Source organism: Nerophis ophidion, linkage group LG12 (assembly GCF_033978795.1).
Source record: "Nerophis ophidion isolate RoL-2023_Sa linkage group LG12, RoL_Noph_v1.0, whole genome shotgun sequence".
Lineage (NCBI taxonomy): Eukaryota > Metazoa > Chordata > Actinopteri > Syngnathiformes > Syngnathidae > Nerophis > Nerophis ophidion.
In genome coordinates this window covers 3,511,548-3,528,177 of record NC_084622.1, presented here as the reverse complement: position 1 = coordinate 3,528,177, position 16,630 = coordinate 3,511,548, and the positions used below count along the sequence as shown (strand labels likewise).

The 16,630-nt window shown below is 38.0% G+C and overlaps 1 protein-coding gene across 1 annotated transcript in view; it reads left to right on the top strand.

Moving 5' to 3' along the window:
• The window catches only part of LOC133562896 (P2X purinoceptor 3-like), a 90,640-nt gene that overhangs the window by 25,755 nt on the left and 48,255 nt on the right, over positions 1-16,630 (top strand). The window lies entirely within an intron of this gene.

The following is a 16,630-nucleotide window of genomic DNA, read 5'->3' as shown; positions in this document are numbered from 1 at the left end:
TTTACATTTTTTCATAATAATGAACTGGCAGCAGCCAGCGTCATCTCACAAGACCCTCGGGTGCCGTGAATGTCAATCAAGCAAGCTACGGAATTTGCCGCCAATGTTTTTCTTGTAAAGTGTATGGAAGCTGGATGAATTAGATGCCAAAAACCAACCACTTTCATGTGGTATTGTACAGAAAGGACAACTTTTTTTCTCCTCCATTTGAAAATGTGGGCGTTATCATCATTACTGTCTGATTCCAATCAATGCAAGTCATCAGAATCAGGTAATACACCAACCTATATTCTTGTCTTTGTGAAAGAAAGACATCTATATGTGTTACACATGCTTGTATTATCATTAAACACATTTAACTTGTTTACAAAAATGTCTCTTAAATAAATAAATATAAATGATATATATAAATGAGGTAGATCCCCTCGAGTTGGTCAATTGAAAAGTAGCTCGCCTGCAGAAAAAGTGTGGGCACCCCTGCCGTACCACCATTTTTGTTTTGATGACGCCACAGACTTAAGGTTTAGCGTCCTCGATGTTAAAAGTGCTAAAATTCATATAAAGTATGCCGTTCTTAAATTCAATGTTTTCCTTTTCCTTGTGTCTGTAAATAGTTTGATTCCCCTTTAAAATCATCTTGGATCGATACCTATCTTTGGGAGGGCAAACTTGCCAAGCACAGATTGATATACTTCAAACCTAGGAAAATAAATCGATCTATAGATTTTGTGTGTGTGTGTGTGTGTACTTACTTAGGCCCAAATTGGGGACTTTCATCAGTTTACACACCAGTAGATTGGGGACGCCATTACCTTTGGGGACCAAAACCACGGTCCCCAATTAGATTTCATTGCAGTTGCATTCAGCATGCTCAAATATGCATTTCTGACTTAAAATCTCCCTTGTCCCCAAAATTGACTTATTTCAGATATTTTGTGTGTGTGTGTGGTCTCACTCTGCCGCCCCCCCCCCCAATCTGTGTATAACTCTACATTGCCCCTAGTGGATGTGTGTGGAACTGTTCACGTCCCCAAAAGTGCGTTATGTCAGAAGTGTATCATAGAAGGGAAGTCGTAAATGATAACTTGGCAAACAATAACTTAACATAAAATAAAGTCTGACTGTGAAATGAATATTCCTAAGGATTTATCTAGTTCTGTTCATAGCTAGAAATGTAGTTGGCACTTTAGTAGCATGCATGTACCAGTGCTACATGCTATCTGCTGAAGTGATGTGGCTTTGTCTTGTTTTTTTTTTTAACTTTAAATAAACCTAACTTGCTTAAAGGTAAGTGCAAGTGTGAGACACTGTAAGCGCACTCAAATCATTGCAAGCTAGTGGAAGCACATGGCTACCATTACTGAGCCTGCTTCTCCTAACCCTTCTGTAGAAGTTGGCTGTTGTCAATGTGAGTCAATGATCACACCGAATGTACATGACTGCATTTAATCCATATCTTCAGTAACTGGCAAGTGCTACAGAACCCAAGGGAAAGTGAACTAGACCTCGGTGCAGTCTGAGTGGATGAGAGTACAGAGTCTGGTGGCTCATGACAGTATAATCATTTAGCCAAATTATCTATGCCTACCAAGCAATCACAGAGTGGTATGCATCAGTCTTCAAATTCAATACCAATACTTGATATGACACTTGATACCATTTTTGATACCGCAAGGGCGAAATAAATACATATTAAAGGTATAAAAAAATGTTTTTTAGCGTAAGAACAATGCTAAATGTCGTTCTATGAAGTGTATTAGTTCTTGTGTATCTCGCTGGTTTATCTTGCTATAAGAGCATCAACATGCACAACAGTAATGCATTTATGCATGAATTTGTTCATGAAATTTTGTCTATGCAAGTAGATCTATTTTTATTATGTTAAACAGTGATATGGATCTACTGCTGTTAAAGTACTAGATATTTATTGTGTTTTTTATTTAATTATTATTTCAGACTGCTATTGCCAGTGTGTAACAATACTGAATATCAACCTGGAACAATACAGATTTCAGTACACCATCTTCATCCCCCCTTCATTGTGTCGTGACTAGTACACCAGCTGTTTTAGTTGTACTACCTCTCCATCACTAACTAGTGTCTACACATGACCTCCCCAATATTAAAGGTATTCTAAGTCTTCTTACGTTGTTTCTAAGCTAGTCACGTACAAAAAACTTCTCCTTACGATCTGCTGGCTGTCTGTCCTCTGAATATACTGTAACGGGTTGAGTTAAGGGGAGATGTTAATGTTAATGTGTCCACTTTCACGTACTTAGTTTCATGTACTGTTCTATGACACTGAAGTTTACAGAGTGCCAGTTAAGGCAACATGTTCAGAGTTGCATGCTGGGGGTTGCCTGTGATTGGGTGAGGGAATAGGAGGGAGAGTGCTGTTATGTTGGGATGCGGAAGTGAAGAAGTCGGAGGTTTTAGAGTGGGAGAGACAGACGCACGAGAGTTAAGTTTAGCAATACTAGAGAGATATATAAATGTGCCTTTGGCGGTGATTACGCCCCACAATAGCCTGTTACGTGTCTAACAATAAAGACAGCAGGTGTACTACGCCTCTCAACTGGTTTCTGTGGAAACGCTACAATACTGTGAAAAACCTTGGTCTCGGTAAACTGCCCAGGCTCCCAAAACATTGTGGTTCAGGCTGCACCAACCATCCAATCACTGACTGCGGGGATTTGGAGTTTGCATTTTTTTATATTGCTGACGGAGGACAAAAAAAGGAGATGTTCAGAAGCTAATCTGGCCAAGGACAGGGAGACTAAGAAGGAACAAGTCAAGGTATTGTGAGGCCAGACCATTTAGGGATTTAAAAACAATTAAAAGTAATTGTCAGATTACTTTTAATTTTTATCCGTTGTTTGCTCATGATTCTGACCAAACAACGGATGATTGATAACGGTATTGGTGTTGACCTGGTGTGTATGGGTGAGCAGCCGCTACACGCAGTGCCTCTCTTTCAGTTGCACAATAGATCCACACCCGACAGCAGTCTGGGGAACGACTACAATCTTCCTCACTCGGTCAACCACAGCTTTTACACCTCTAAAAGTCAGAATTCATGTAGCACCTTCATACCCTGAATCAAACCGGCTTGTCATAAGCGCCAGGTTGAAAAACTGAAGAAAGGCACGGAGCAAGCGTTGTGTGTGCAAAAGGAGGGCGAAAAAATCCTGCCGATACAGAAATTGCCCTGTACATGCTACCCCTTGGCTGTATAATCAGCAGGCATTGAATATCCTCCCATTGCTATGCTGATGATACACAGCTCTACCTGCACACAATGCAAACGTCACCCTCATCTCCAACGCCACTCTCCTTTCTCACCACCTGCCTGGAGGAGATGAAGGCATGGATGAGCATCAACTTCCTGCAGCTCAATAGCTCAAAAACAGTGGTCATGAAAACAGGCACCACACACCAGATCAGCACATGCCCCGTAACCAGCATCACCTTCTCTGGACAGGACCTGCCAAACTTCCCAGTTGTCACCAACCTGGGAGTGAAAATGCACCCCCACCTGAACTTTGAAGCCCACATCAACCATATGTGCTAAACCTCTTTTTTTCACCTCTGCAACATCTCAAGACTCCATCCCTCACTCACCCCAGCCGACACTGAAAGACTCGCCCACACCTTCATCTCCTCAAGGTTTGATTACTGCAACGCACTTCTCGTCAGTGTGATGTTATGAGCCAGGGAATAATAGAACTACACTACCCAGCATGCAACGGGAGTGACGAGCATGCGCAGTGAGGGGAGTGGTATGTGGCCATGTTGACAGTTTGGATGTTGTGATATGCACGCTCTAAAAAAGTAAACGTTGAAAACTCAGACAACATGCCTCGTCTGTATTATTGATCTTGAGACAGACAACACAGTCAGGGTCCACAAAAAGAGCCTCAAAAAGCTCCAGTATATCCAAAACAGCGCTGCGAGGATCCTGATGAGAGTGCGCAAGCGTGATCATATCACACCTATCCTCAAATCATTCCACTGGCTCTCTATTGCATCCCGGACCTAATTCAAGATCCATCCATCCATCCATCCATCCATTTCCTACTGCTTATTCCCTTTGGGGTCACGGGGGGCGCTGGTGCCTATCTCAGCTAAAATCGGGCGGAAGGCGGGGTACACGCTGGACAAGTTGCCATCTCATCGCAGCTAATTCAAGATGAACCTGCTAACTCATCAATGCATCTACGGCAACACTCACTCCTACCTCAAGGACCTAGTTTCCCCTCAACTTCTGCTCCTGAAGCACCAACCTCCTCAAAGCCATCAGGACAAACTTACAAATAATGGACAAACTCTGGAACGCTCTTCCTGACCATCTTAGAGCACCACAGTCGGCCGATTGTTTAAAGAAGGGACTAAAAACCCACCCTTTTAGCACAGCTTTCATCAAATTTCTCTGCCTTCTTGTTTTTTAATGCACTGATTGCCTGTCTGTTTTATCCAGTGCTTTTAATGTTTTTATTTCTACTTTTATCTATGTTTCTGTTTTATCTAGTGTTTTTCATGTTTCTATTTCCATTTTAATTTCCCATTATATATTCCAACTTTCTATTTATTTATTTTTTATACTTTGTAGCACTTTGAGATTTGAACAAATGTAAACTGCGTTACAAATGTAATTCATTATTATCATTATTATTATTATAAAAATTATAGAGTGCGATTAATCTGATTGAAAAAAATAATCATTTTGACATCTGTCAAATAATTAAGCCAAGTGCTCCTGTGCGGCCAAAAGCAGGTGAAAGAAATCAGCGACAGTCTCAATTTCTTGAAAATTGTACTACAATTTCTGAGGTAGGTTCCGAGTAAGTGTAAACAGATTTTGAGTCTGTAGCACCTCTAGTTAGCCACTTAGCTCTAGCAAGGTGCTAACAAACTGAAAACAATTTCTCCCTCATCAATGCATTATTTTGTGCAACATATCCAAAAATAAGTCCAGTACGAGCAGTAAAAGTCCATTTAATGGACAAAGTTAAGTAGAGTTGTTAGACAGGGAGAGTGTGACTTTTAAGGAGTCATACTGCAGGCCTTCAATTAACAAGCTGGCTCCAGTCGCAGCCTTTGAAGTAAGCCGCAGCGGTGGGGGGGCAGCTGCACCTGGCAAGTCAGCCCAGGAAGGATCAGAGATGTCAGAGATGCACACACTTATTTGACTGAAAACCATCACTATATACGCTTTTTTAAGTTGGTCTATTACTGTATTTTTATGACCTATGGAAAATATCAACCAGGAGGAAAAATTTTCAATCTTAATATTTTTATTTCAAAAGTAACTTCCTGTGATTTTAATCCCTCAAATATCAATGCAGGAAATAAATGTCAACACAAGCATGGAAAATACTCAAACAAAATAAACCTACTAGTATAATTACATTGAACACTTAACAATAACTTCTAAAAAAGAAGGTGCAAAAATGAGTATGTAAGAAACTATTAATAAAGTGTAATAAAATAGTGCAAAGTGTGAAAATGTAATCATAGAAAAAACTTAGAAGAACTATTTCTTACAGGTTTAGTGCCAGCAAGTTACATGGTCTGTGTAACATTTAATTTGGTATATTTGTATTATTTAAGTACAGAAATGAATTTATGTTATGCAATAATTATTATTTCAATATTATTGGACCAAATGATTGTTTTAAACTAGCACATTTGTTATATTCTGTTATTACCCTCTGATTGCAGCAGATGACGGCTCACAATTTGGCCTAATTTTGAGTGGTATCACATAATCAGTATGCTCGTGGAGGGGTCACACAGGGCCCTGGAGGTCTTCCTTCAAGCCAGAACCTCCAAGAGGGGTACACATGTGGTGAGACCCTGTCCAATGCAAGTTTGACCATTTGGGAGCTCTCAGAGAAAGTAGAGGAAAGAAAGAGGAGAAAAGGAGAGTCTAGGTCTCACCTTTCGAGTGGGATCACTAGGCCTGTAGAGGTCCACTTTAGAACCATGCACCCCATGAATGCTACACATGTGGAGACTCACCACCTGATGTAGTGTTGAAAAACAGAATTAAAGTACACACACACACAAGGTGTGGTGAAATTTGTCCTCTGCATTTAACCCATCCCCTTGATCACCCCCTGGGAAGTGAGGGGAGCAGTGGGCAGCAGCGGTGCCGCGCCCGGGAAACATTTATGGTGATTTAACCCCCAATTCCAACCCTTAATGCTGAGTGGCAAGCAGGGAGGTAATGGCTCCCATTTTTTTATTGTGTTTGGTATGACTCGGCCAGGGTTTGAACTCCCAACCTACCGATCTCAGGGAGGAAACTCTAACCACTAGGCCACCGAGTAGGTGCTCTGGCAAAGCGCCAGTGAGATATCTCAGAAAAGGAGGCGTAATTCTTCTTAGGTCAAAGGTCACCAGCACTCATGCGGCCCCCTTGAACCCTACATTTTGTACAGAGGTCATGTTCAGACCCCGCTGTCAGACGGCAGTGAAAAAAACAGGGTTGATGGCGTCCACAATTTTTGTCCTAAAACTTTCTTCAAAAAGCTCTTAAAGTTCTACAGTCTAACAAGGTTCTGCTGGCCATTTTGCAAAAGTGTCGACAAGGTCACATTGATCTGATATTTTAATATGTGGTTTGGGAATGCCAGACGAATAGTTTGACATCTGTCGGGTGTCGGTGGCACCTGTACTTTTTGTTTGGCGGGTCATCAAATGCAGAAATCGTTTATATTCAAAACAGCACCAATTGGACAAATGTTAAGATCATTGGTTCGAAATTGCTTTAAAATTCCGAGAGATGGTTTTGGAAAAGAGATTTTGGGTTAGGAGTCTCTAAATCTTTTTGTTAGCTACTTAGCTTTAGCCACGTGCTACCAAGGTGCAACAAAGGTTTCCTTCATTGGTGGACTAATCTGAGTGACATCGTCAAAAAACATCTCAAACTTCCAAGGGAAAGTACTTTTTTTATTGTGTTGAAATGACCACTGCAGTATCTTGACCTCTGACCCCTAGGGAAGGCACCAGGAACTCTGCACTCTGAAATTGGTTAGGAGTCATTCCAGTCAAAACCAGGGGACATAGATAGAGCCTCTTCAGCGGCAGGGCCTAGACCAGGGGTGTCAAAGTCATTTTAGATCAGGGGCCACATGGAGAAAAATCTACTCCCAAGTGGGCCAGACTTGTAAAATCCCTGCACGATAACTTAAAAATAAAGACACCTTCAGATTGTTTTCTGTGTTTAAAAATAGAAGAAGCACATTCTGAAAATGTACAAATCATTATGTTGTTTTTTTACACTTACATGTTGCGGTTAATAGTATTCTGTCTTTATTTGTCATTATTTATATTTTCTGAATGAATGATGTGATAATGTTCATCAGTCAACTCAATGGTGTTCATTTTCAATCTATCAAGATAAAAAATTATCAAAATCAAATTACAGTATGCCATGTATGCAGTTTGAGAATTTTCCTCGATTGGTGTACTAATATCATGTGGTTTATTTTGTACATATGTACCATCATCCAGAGATACAAAGAATTGCTATTGCAACATCCAGTAGACACATGTAGAAGAGCTGTTTCTTTCATTCAAAAATTTTAGGTTAATTTGTATACTTAGCAAACTCATCCCGCTGGCCGGATAAAACCTGTTCGCGGGCCTGATCCGGCCCGCGGGCCGTACGTTTGACACCCCTGACCTAGACCGTGGAACAACAACACATTATCTGTCAGATCTTCTCAGTTCCTGTGCTGATTTGAATCTAGGATAAAAACATATTTTTACTCCCTGGCGGTCAAATTAGATTAGATGTCTATATTTGTACCCGTAGTAAATGTGGCTCTCAGTGACAAATATGTTCAACATAGTACAAATTTAGGGCAAATCCTGACTAAAAACAAATGTTGCCTGTGGCCCCTACCTGTAATATGTTTTCTTTGGGGCCTGCAGGTAGTTGTTTTATAAAGGACATTTTATTTCATTAAATTCAAGCAACTTAATTGGTTCCCAGTGAGGTAATTAAACGCATAGTGACATATTAACTCTACTGTAAGTAATTTGACTTCTTATTACTGAAGTCTGCAAGGAGCCACAATATTCAAGACTTTCAAACTTAGACACACAACCTCATTTAAGGCTGTCATGTTGTAAATAAAACAACTTGTACATCCAACAAAACAGTAAAAGTAATAAGACCACAGAGTTTAAATTAAAAACCTTGATTAGGTAAAAAAATAGCTTGTGGGATACAATTGTATTTGCATCATATACACTGCAATGATGTAGAACTATGTAGTGCAGTGGTCCCCAACCACCGGTCGATTGGTACCGGGCCGCGGAATAATTTTTTATTAATTTGTATTTTTTTTATTTTTAAAAAAAAAAAATTATTTTTTATTTTTTTATTAAATCAACATAACAACAACAAGATACACTTAAAATTAGTGCACCAACCCCAAAAAAGCTCCCCTTTTCAGGACAAAAACCTCCCTTTTTCATGACAAAAAAAAAAAAAATAATAATAATAAAAAAATATGTATATATTTCTATATACGGGCCGCGGGACAAATTATCAAGCATTGACCGGTCCGCAGCTACAAAAAGGTTGGGGACCACTGATGTAGTGTATTTTGTACATTTATTGATGAATTACTGTTGAACACAAGTAAGTGTTTTTTTTTTTTTTTATCAAGCAGTAAATTGCAAAGGACTGTGTGGGGGAGGGGCGCTCTCCAGCAAGCCACGTGGGATGCGTTCAGGACATTCAGGAAATTAATCAATTAATCAATCAATCTAGGAATTTTGTGCATTCTTCCATGAGCCATATTTATGCTTAAAAGCTGTATGGTTTAAGTTTCTAATGTTGGAGTACGTATTTCATTAGCCATTGTTAAACATAATCCTTGTAGTTTACTGAAGGGTATTTGAACTGTTAGCTTAGTTTATGAAGTGTCAAAACGTTGATATCCTAGTGGACATGAATGCATCACTACAATGAGCAGCACACAGGTGCAGACATCAAGGCAGACATCAGAAGAAGTGAGAAGAGGAATGAACGCTATCCAAACAAAACCACAAATCTTTGTTACAACTAAACAAGGTAAGACATATTTTGGTAAATTATGATTAAGTGTTTAATACCTGACCGTTACCTTTGCTCACCGGAGTAAAGCTGTGCTAATGATAGCTCATTTAGCTAACAATGTACAATTCACACATTCACTTCAGTTATTGAGTACAACTAAACATGTTATTTTTCACATTTACTGCCCTGTTACTTTGATATATATTAACATACATGTGTGTATGTATAATTATATATATATATATATATATATATATATATATATGTGTATATTTATGTGTATATATCTGTGTATATATATGTATATATCTGTGTATATTTACATGTGTATATATATGTATATATGTGTATATTTATATGTATATATCTGTGTATATTTATATATATCTGTGTATATTTATGTGTGTATATATATATATATATATGTGTATATTTATATGTATATATATATATATGTATATGTACATATATGTATGTATGTGTGTATATGTATATCTATATATAGATACACATATATATCTATCCATCCATCTTCTTCCGCTTATCTGAGGTCGGGTCACGGGGGCAGCAGCCTAAGCAGGGAAACCCAGACTTCCCTCTCCCCAGCCACTTCGTCTAGGTCTTCCCGGGGGATCCCGAGGCGTTCCCAGGCCAGCAGGGAGACATAGTCTTCCCAACATGTCCTGGGTCTTCCCCGTGGCCTCCTACTGGTTGGACGTGTCCTAAACACCTCCCTAGGGAGGCGTTCGGGTGGCATCCTGACCAGATGCCCGAACCACCTCATCTGGCTCCTCTCCATGTTGAGGAGCAGCGCCTTTACTTTGAGTTCCTCCCGGATGGCAGAGCTTCTCACCCTATCTCTAAGGGAGAGCCCCGCCACACAACAGAGGAAACTCATTTCGGCCGCTTGTACCCGTGATATTGTCCTTTCGGTCATGACCCAGAGCTCATGTCCATAGGTGAGGATGGGAACGTAGATTGACAGTCCGATACCCCATACTCTCTGAGCACTCCCCACAGGACTTCCCGATATATATAAATATATATAAACATATATACATATTTAAAAATAAATAAATATATATATATATATAATATGTATGTATGTATGTATATATTTATATATATATATACAAATATATGTGTATATGTATACAAATATATGTGTATATGTATACAAATATATGTATATATGTATACACACATATATATAAATGTGTGTGTATATATATATGCATATGTATATACATGTATATATACATATATGTATTTATATATATATGTTTATACATATATATGCATATATATATACACACATATATATATATGCATATATGTATACACACATATATATATGCATATACATATATACAAATATATGCATATATGTATACACACATATATATATATATATATATATATATATATATATATATACACACACACACATATATATATATATATATGTGTGTGTATACATATGCATAACCACATATATACTGTACATACATATATATACAGATACGTATACATGCATATATATATGCACATGTATGCACTAAATATATACATACATATATATACATACGTATATATACATATATGTATATATGAATACACATACATATATATATATATATATATATGGTTAATACTTTGATGATGTATAAATTGCTTTAAGAGCTATTTTAATGAGGGTTGATGGTCTGCAATAATGCCTAGGTATGGTATCGATACAAAATTATTTTCAAGAATGTATGAAACTAATGTTAGTCAACTGGGAATTTATCTAATCTTGGTGACTCATAGATAAGTATTCTCTTCAACAGGTGAGATGGCTAACATTGGAAGTTCACTGGAGAGAGTCAGGAAGAAAACACGAGTCACTCCACAACAAGATGCAGAACAACACATAAAGCTGAAAATCGATAAGGCTGGACTCAAAGAGCGTTTTATCAATCTGCACAAAGGTTTGTTTTTATATTTTTGATTTATCTCATATTTTTTTTAGCTATTAAGTCAGCACTGCATATCTCATTTATTATTTCAGGAATAATTGGATGAATTGCTGTACATATATGTATGAATTTGATTGGTTGATTGAAACTTTTATTAGTAGATTGCACAGTTCACTACATATTCCTTACAATTGACCACGTAGTGGTAACACCTGAATACGTTTTTCAAATTGTTTAAGTCGGGGTCCACGTTAATCAATTTATGGTATGAATCAAATACTCAGAGAAATAACTCCACCCAATGCTTCTGGACATCCTGTATATTTTCCTTGCTACAAAGTCCTTGTCTCTATACGGAGTCTTCATGTCTGCAATATGTTGCAACTTGTAATTGTAAAAATCAATGAATCTATCGATCAAATCAAAAATACTTAATTAAAAATGTCCACACTTCAATTCATTACTTGTTGTATAATTGTGAATTTAGTAATACTCTGAGGTTTTGAAAACCTTCAAGGCACACAAAGACTTCTCTGATGGCCCACTGTCTAATAGTGTTATTGCACAGCTTTACTATAGCTCACAGAACTGTAGATTCTGATTTAAAATATGGCATGCTGCTGTATTAGACAAAAAATATTGATGTGGTGTTTTATTTTTACTTATTTTAAAGGTCGGGGTGTTTTTGCTACTGAGGCTTTCAGAAGAGGAGACTTTGTGCTTGAATACCGTGGCAAGCTTCTCAATCAGGACAACCCCCTTCAGTTCAGGCACTATGATAACACAGAAGCAGTGTTCCTGTTTGATTTTCAATGGAAAGGGAAAAGTTATTGGTAAGTAAGAGGTAATATACCCTTCCTTGCAGGTGTGATCATAAGGAATGCATGACATATGGGCAGTTGTCCACCTTTTTCCATGCAAATTACAAACCCCGTTTCCATATGAGTTGGGAAATTGTGTTAGATGTAAATATAAACGGAATACAATGATTTGCAAATCCTTTTCAACCCATATTCTGTTGAATGTACTACAAAGACAAGATATTTGATCTGCAAACTCAAAAACTTTATTTTTTTATTGCAAATAATAATTAACTTAGAATTTCGTGGATGCAACACGTCCAAAGTAGTTGGGAAAGGGCATGTTCACCACTGTGTTACATCACTTTTTCTTTTAACAACACTCAATAAACGTTTGGGAACTGAGGAAACTAATTGTTGAAGCTTTGAAAGTGGAATTCTTTCTCATTCTTGTTTTATTGTAGAGCTTCAGTCGCTCAACAGTCCGGCGTCTCCGCTGTGGCATTTTACGCTTCATAATGCGCCACACATTTTCCATGGGAGACAGGTTTGGACTGTAGGCGGGCCAGAAAAGTTCCCGCACTCTTTTTTTACAAAGCCACGCTGTTGTAACACTTGTCTTGGTGAAATAAGCAGGGGCATCCATGATAACGTTGCTTGGATGACAGCATATGTTGCTCCAAAACCTGTATGGACCATTCAGCATTAATGGTGCCTTCACAGATGTGTAAGTTACCCATGCCTTGGGCACTAATGCACCCCCATACTATCACAGATGCTGGCTTTTGAACTTTGCGCCTGTAACAATCCGAATGGTTATTTTCCTCTTTGTTCTGGAGGACACCACGCCCTCTGTTTCCAAACATAATATAAAATGTGGACTCGTCAGACCACAGAACACCTTTCCACTTTGCATTAGTCCATCTTAGATGAGTTCGGGCCCAGCCAAGCCGGCGGCGTTTCAGGATATTGTTGATAAATGGGTTTGGCTTTGCATAGTAGAGTTTTGACTTGCACTTACAGATGTAGCGACCAACTGTAGTTACTGACAGTGGTTTTATGAAGTGTTCCAGAGCCCATGTGGTGATATCCTTTACACACTGTCGGTTTTTGATGCAGTACCGCCTGAGGGATCAAAAGTCCGTATTATCATCGCTTACGTGCAGTGATTGCTCCAGATTCTCTGCATTTTGGTGATTTTACAGACCGTGGATGGTAAAATCCCTAAATTCCTTGCAATAGCTCGTTGAGAAATGTTGTTCTAAAACTGTTCAACAGTTTGCTTAAAAAGTGGTGACCCTCGCCTCATCCTTGTTTGCGAATTACTTAGCATTTCATGGATGCTACTTTTATACCAAATCATGGCACCCACCTGTTCCCAATTAGCCTGCACACCTGTGGGATGTTCCAATTAAGTGTTTGATGAGCATTCCTCAACTTTATCAGTGTTTATTGCCACTTTTCCCAACTTCTTTGTCACATGTTGCTGGTATCAAATTCCAAAGTTAATGATTATTTGCAAAAATAAAATGTTCATCAGTTTGAACATCAAATATGTTGTCTTTGTAGCATATTCAACTGAATATGGGTTGTAAATGATTTGCAAATCATTGATTTCCCTTTATATTTACCTTCAACACAATTTCCCAACTCATATGTCTGTCTGATATGGAAACAGGGTTTGTAAATTAAAAAAATTCGACAGAAATCTTGCAGGGAGACCTTGAACAATCATACGGTCATTGTATGCATAATAGGTGTGAATGACACATACTTGAAGGGCTTTCGAGGAGCTTTTGAAATATCGAGGTATATATTGTGTATAGAATTATTGTGATATTAGGTTTTATACCTGACAAAACTCAAATGAGACATTTGATGGTTAAACATGGTTACTTCAAGAGCACTTGGATTCGATTGATTGATACTTTTATTAGTATATTGCACAGTTCAGTACATATTCCGTACAATTGACCACTAACGGTAACACCTGTAACTTGTTTAAGTCGGGGTCCACGTTAATCAATTCATGGTAGTTGAGAGTTCTGAGTTTTCATATAGGCCTTGTAGTTTTAATGGGATTTTATTTTACTCAAATAGGCCGAAAAAAAGCTCTGGACCTTTTTAGAAAAAAAAACACACAAAATAAAACACACGAAAAAAACACCAGTGGATGGTGAAACTGAGAAAGCACTTCATATCATACATCAGTGGCTTGCTCAGTTGTTGAATTAAACTTTCCTTCCTCTCCAGTCTTTCTTCATCCATATTTGACATGTTTTTTAACTCTTACAAATGCACTGTATACAAACCAAGTTAGTAACTCTTACTATGAACATTATTGTACTTTTTCTTAAGTCTTGATGCATCAGTTGAAGACAAGTCGCTTGGAAGGCTTGTGAACGATGACAACCGAAAGCCTAACTGCAACATGAAAACCATTGACATTGGTGGGATGCCACACCTATGCTTGTTTGCTGTAAGAGACATAACCCCAGGTGAAGAAGTAACATACAACTACGGCAATGCAGACTGTCCTTGGCGCAAACAGGTACACCAGCATTTGAGTTAAAGTGTGGTAACATTTTTTTTGGTTGTTCGTGTGCCTTTCCATGATGTGTCCTAGAGCCTGGTGATATTCAGCTTTTGATGATTTTAAGCCTTGCTTGAATTTAACTTGGTTGAACGTAGGTCGGAGCCACATTATAACATAGCCTACTTAATCTCAGAGATTCGATGGTATTGGTTATCCGTGTTGATGTAGTTAGTCAGGGAGTATGAATTACCTCCCATAATTTCTATTATGGCAGAACCAGTAGCCTCTGTCTATAAGTACTTCTCATGTCTGATGTTGGGATGGATTCTGTCTGTCCCTGACCATCCCAAAAGTATGGCTAGACTGACAAACTACACCAAGTTTAACTTGCTTGAACGTCTCTTGACACTGAGCAGTCAAAATGTTTCCAGACGTGGCATGAATGGAGCCACCTACCTCTTCACACACTTAAATTCAACCTTAGTCTTGTTTGTTTTCTCAAATTGTATCCTCTTTCTGTTTCCAGCAGAAATCATCACCGGATGTCCAGAAGCAGACTGTGGAGGAGAGTGGCAGACCACAGGTAGGAGCCACATTATAACATAGCCTGCTTAATCTCAGAGACTCGATGGTATAGGTTATCTGTGTTGATATAGTTGGTCCGGGAGTATGAATTACCTCCCAGCATTTCTCTTATGGTAGCCCCCGTAGCTTCTGTCTATAAGTACTTCTCATGTCTGATTTTGGGATGGATTCTGTCTGTCCCTGACCATCAGAGGTGGGTAGAGTAGCCAGAAATTGTACTCAAGTAAGAGTACTGTTACTTTAGAGATTTATCACTCAAGTAAAAGTAAGGAGTAGTCACCCAAATATTTACTTGAGTAAAAGTAAAAAAGTATGTTGTGAAAAAACTACTCAAGTACTGAGTAACTGATGAGTAACCTGATTGTTTAATGATTACGGCAACAAATAATGCACAAAAACATAAAAATAGCAATGAGCAAATTCAGAGCCAGGAATATCTCTTAAGCAACTAAAACAATAATATATATTAAATAGTAGCACATTAAAATAAAAAAATTAAGGCAAATTGAGCCACAATAAACTAACAGCACCATAGCCTCAGTAGGCATTCATTGATTGATTGATTAAAACTTGTATTAGTAGATTGCACAGTACAGTACATATTCCGTACAATTGACCACTAAATGGTAACACCCCAATAAGTTTTTCAACGTTTATCAATTACTTAATAAATGACCAAGTCGACGTGATCTACCTCATATATATATATATATATATATATATATATATATATATACAGTATATCATTTATATTTATTTATTTTGCCGTTTTTGTTCACATGTTAAAGGTATTTTAATGAATATACATGCATGTTTAACATATAAATTCCTATCTTTCATGAAGACAAGAGTATAAGTTGGTGTATTACCTGATTCTGATGACTTGCATTGATTATAATCAGAGAGTTGTGCTGATAACGTCCACATTTTCAAATGGAGGAGAAAAAAAGGTTCTCTTTTCTGTCTAATACATCATGAAAGTCGTTGGTTTTTGGCATCTTATTTGTCCAGCGTCCATATTCGTTTTTATACACTTTACAAGAAATACATTGGCGGCAAACTCCGTAGCTTGCCAGCTTGTTTGCGCTGGCTTTCGGAGACTCTTGAAGCGGCACTTTTATTGTGAAGACAGGAACTGTGCGATCAGTCTTTAGGCCTTTGACGTGAAGTATGGATGAAATAAAAAGTGTCTTTTTTCCTTTACACTTTTGATTTATTGATTGAAACTGTTATTAGTAGATTGCACAGTTCAGAACATATTCCGTACAGTTGACCACTAAATGGTAACACCACAATAAGTTTTTCAACTTGGTTAAGTCAGGTCATGTGACCATCTGGCTCTGTTTGATTGGTCCAACGTCACCAGTGACTGCATGTGATTGGTGAAACGCAGTCATGCGTATCCTACATTGAAGGTCTGTCATAAACCAAAACAAACATTAACAGATCGATAACAAAAAAGTAACGAGTAGCGAGCTGAATGTAGATAAATGGAGCGGAGTAAAAGTAGCGTTTCTTCTCTATAAATATACTCAAGTAAAAGTAAAAGTATGTTTCATTAAAACTACTCTTAGAAGTACAATTTATCCCAAAAGTTACTCAAGTAGATGTAACGGAGTAAATGTAGCGCGTTACTACCCACCTCTGCTGACCATCCCAAAAGTATGGCTAGACT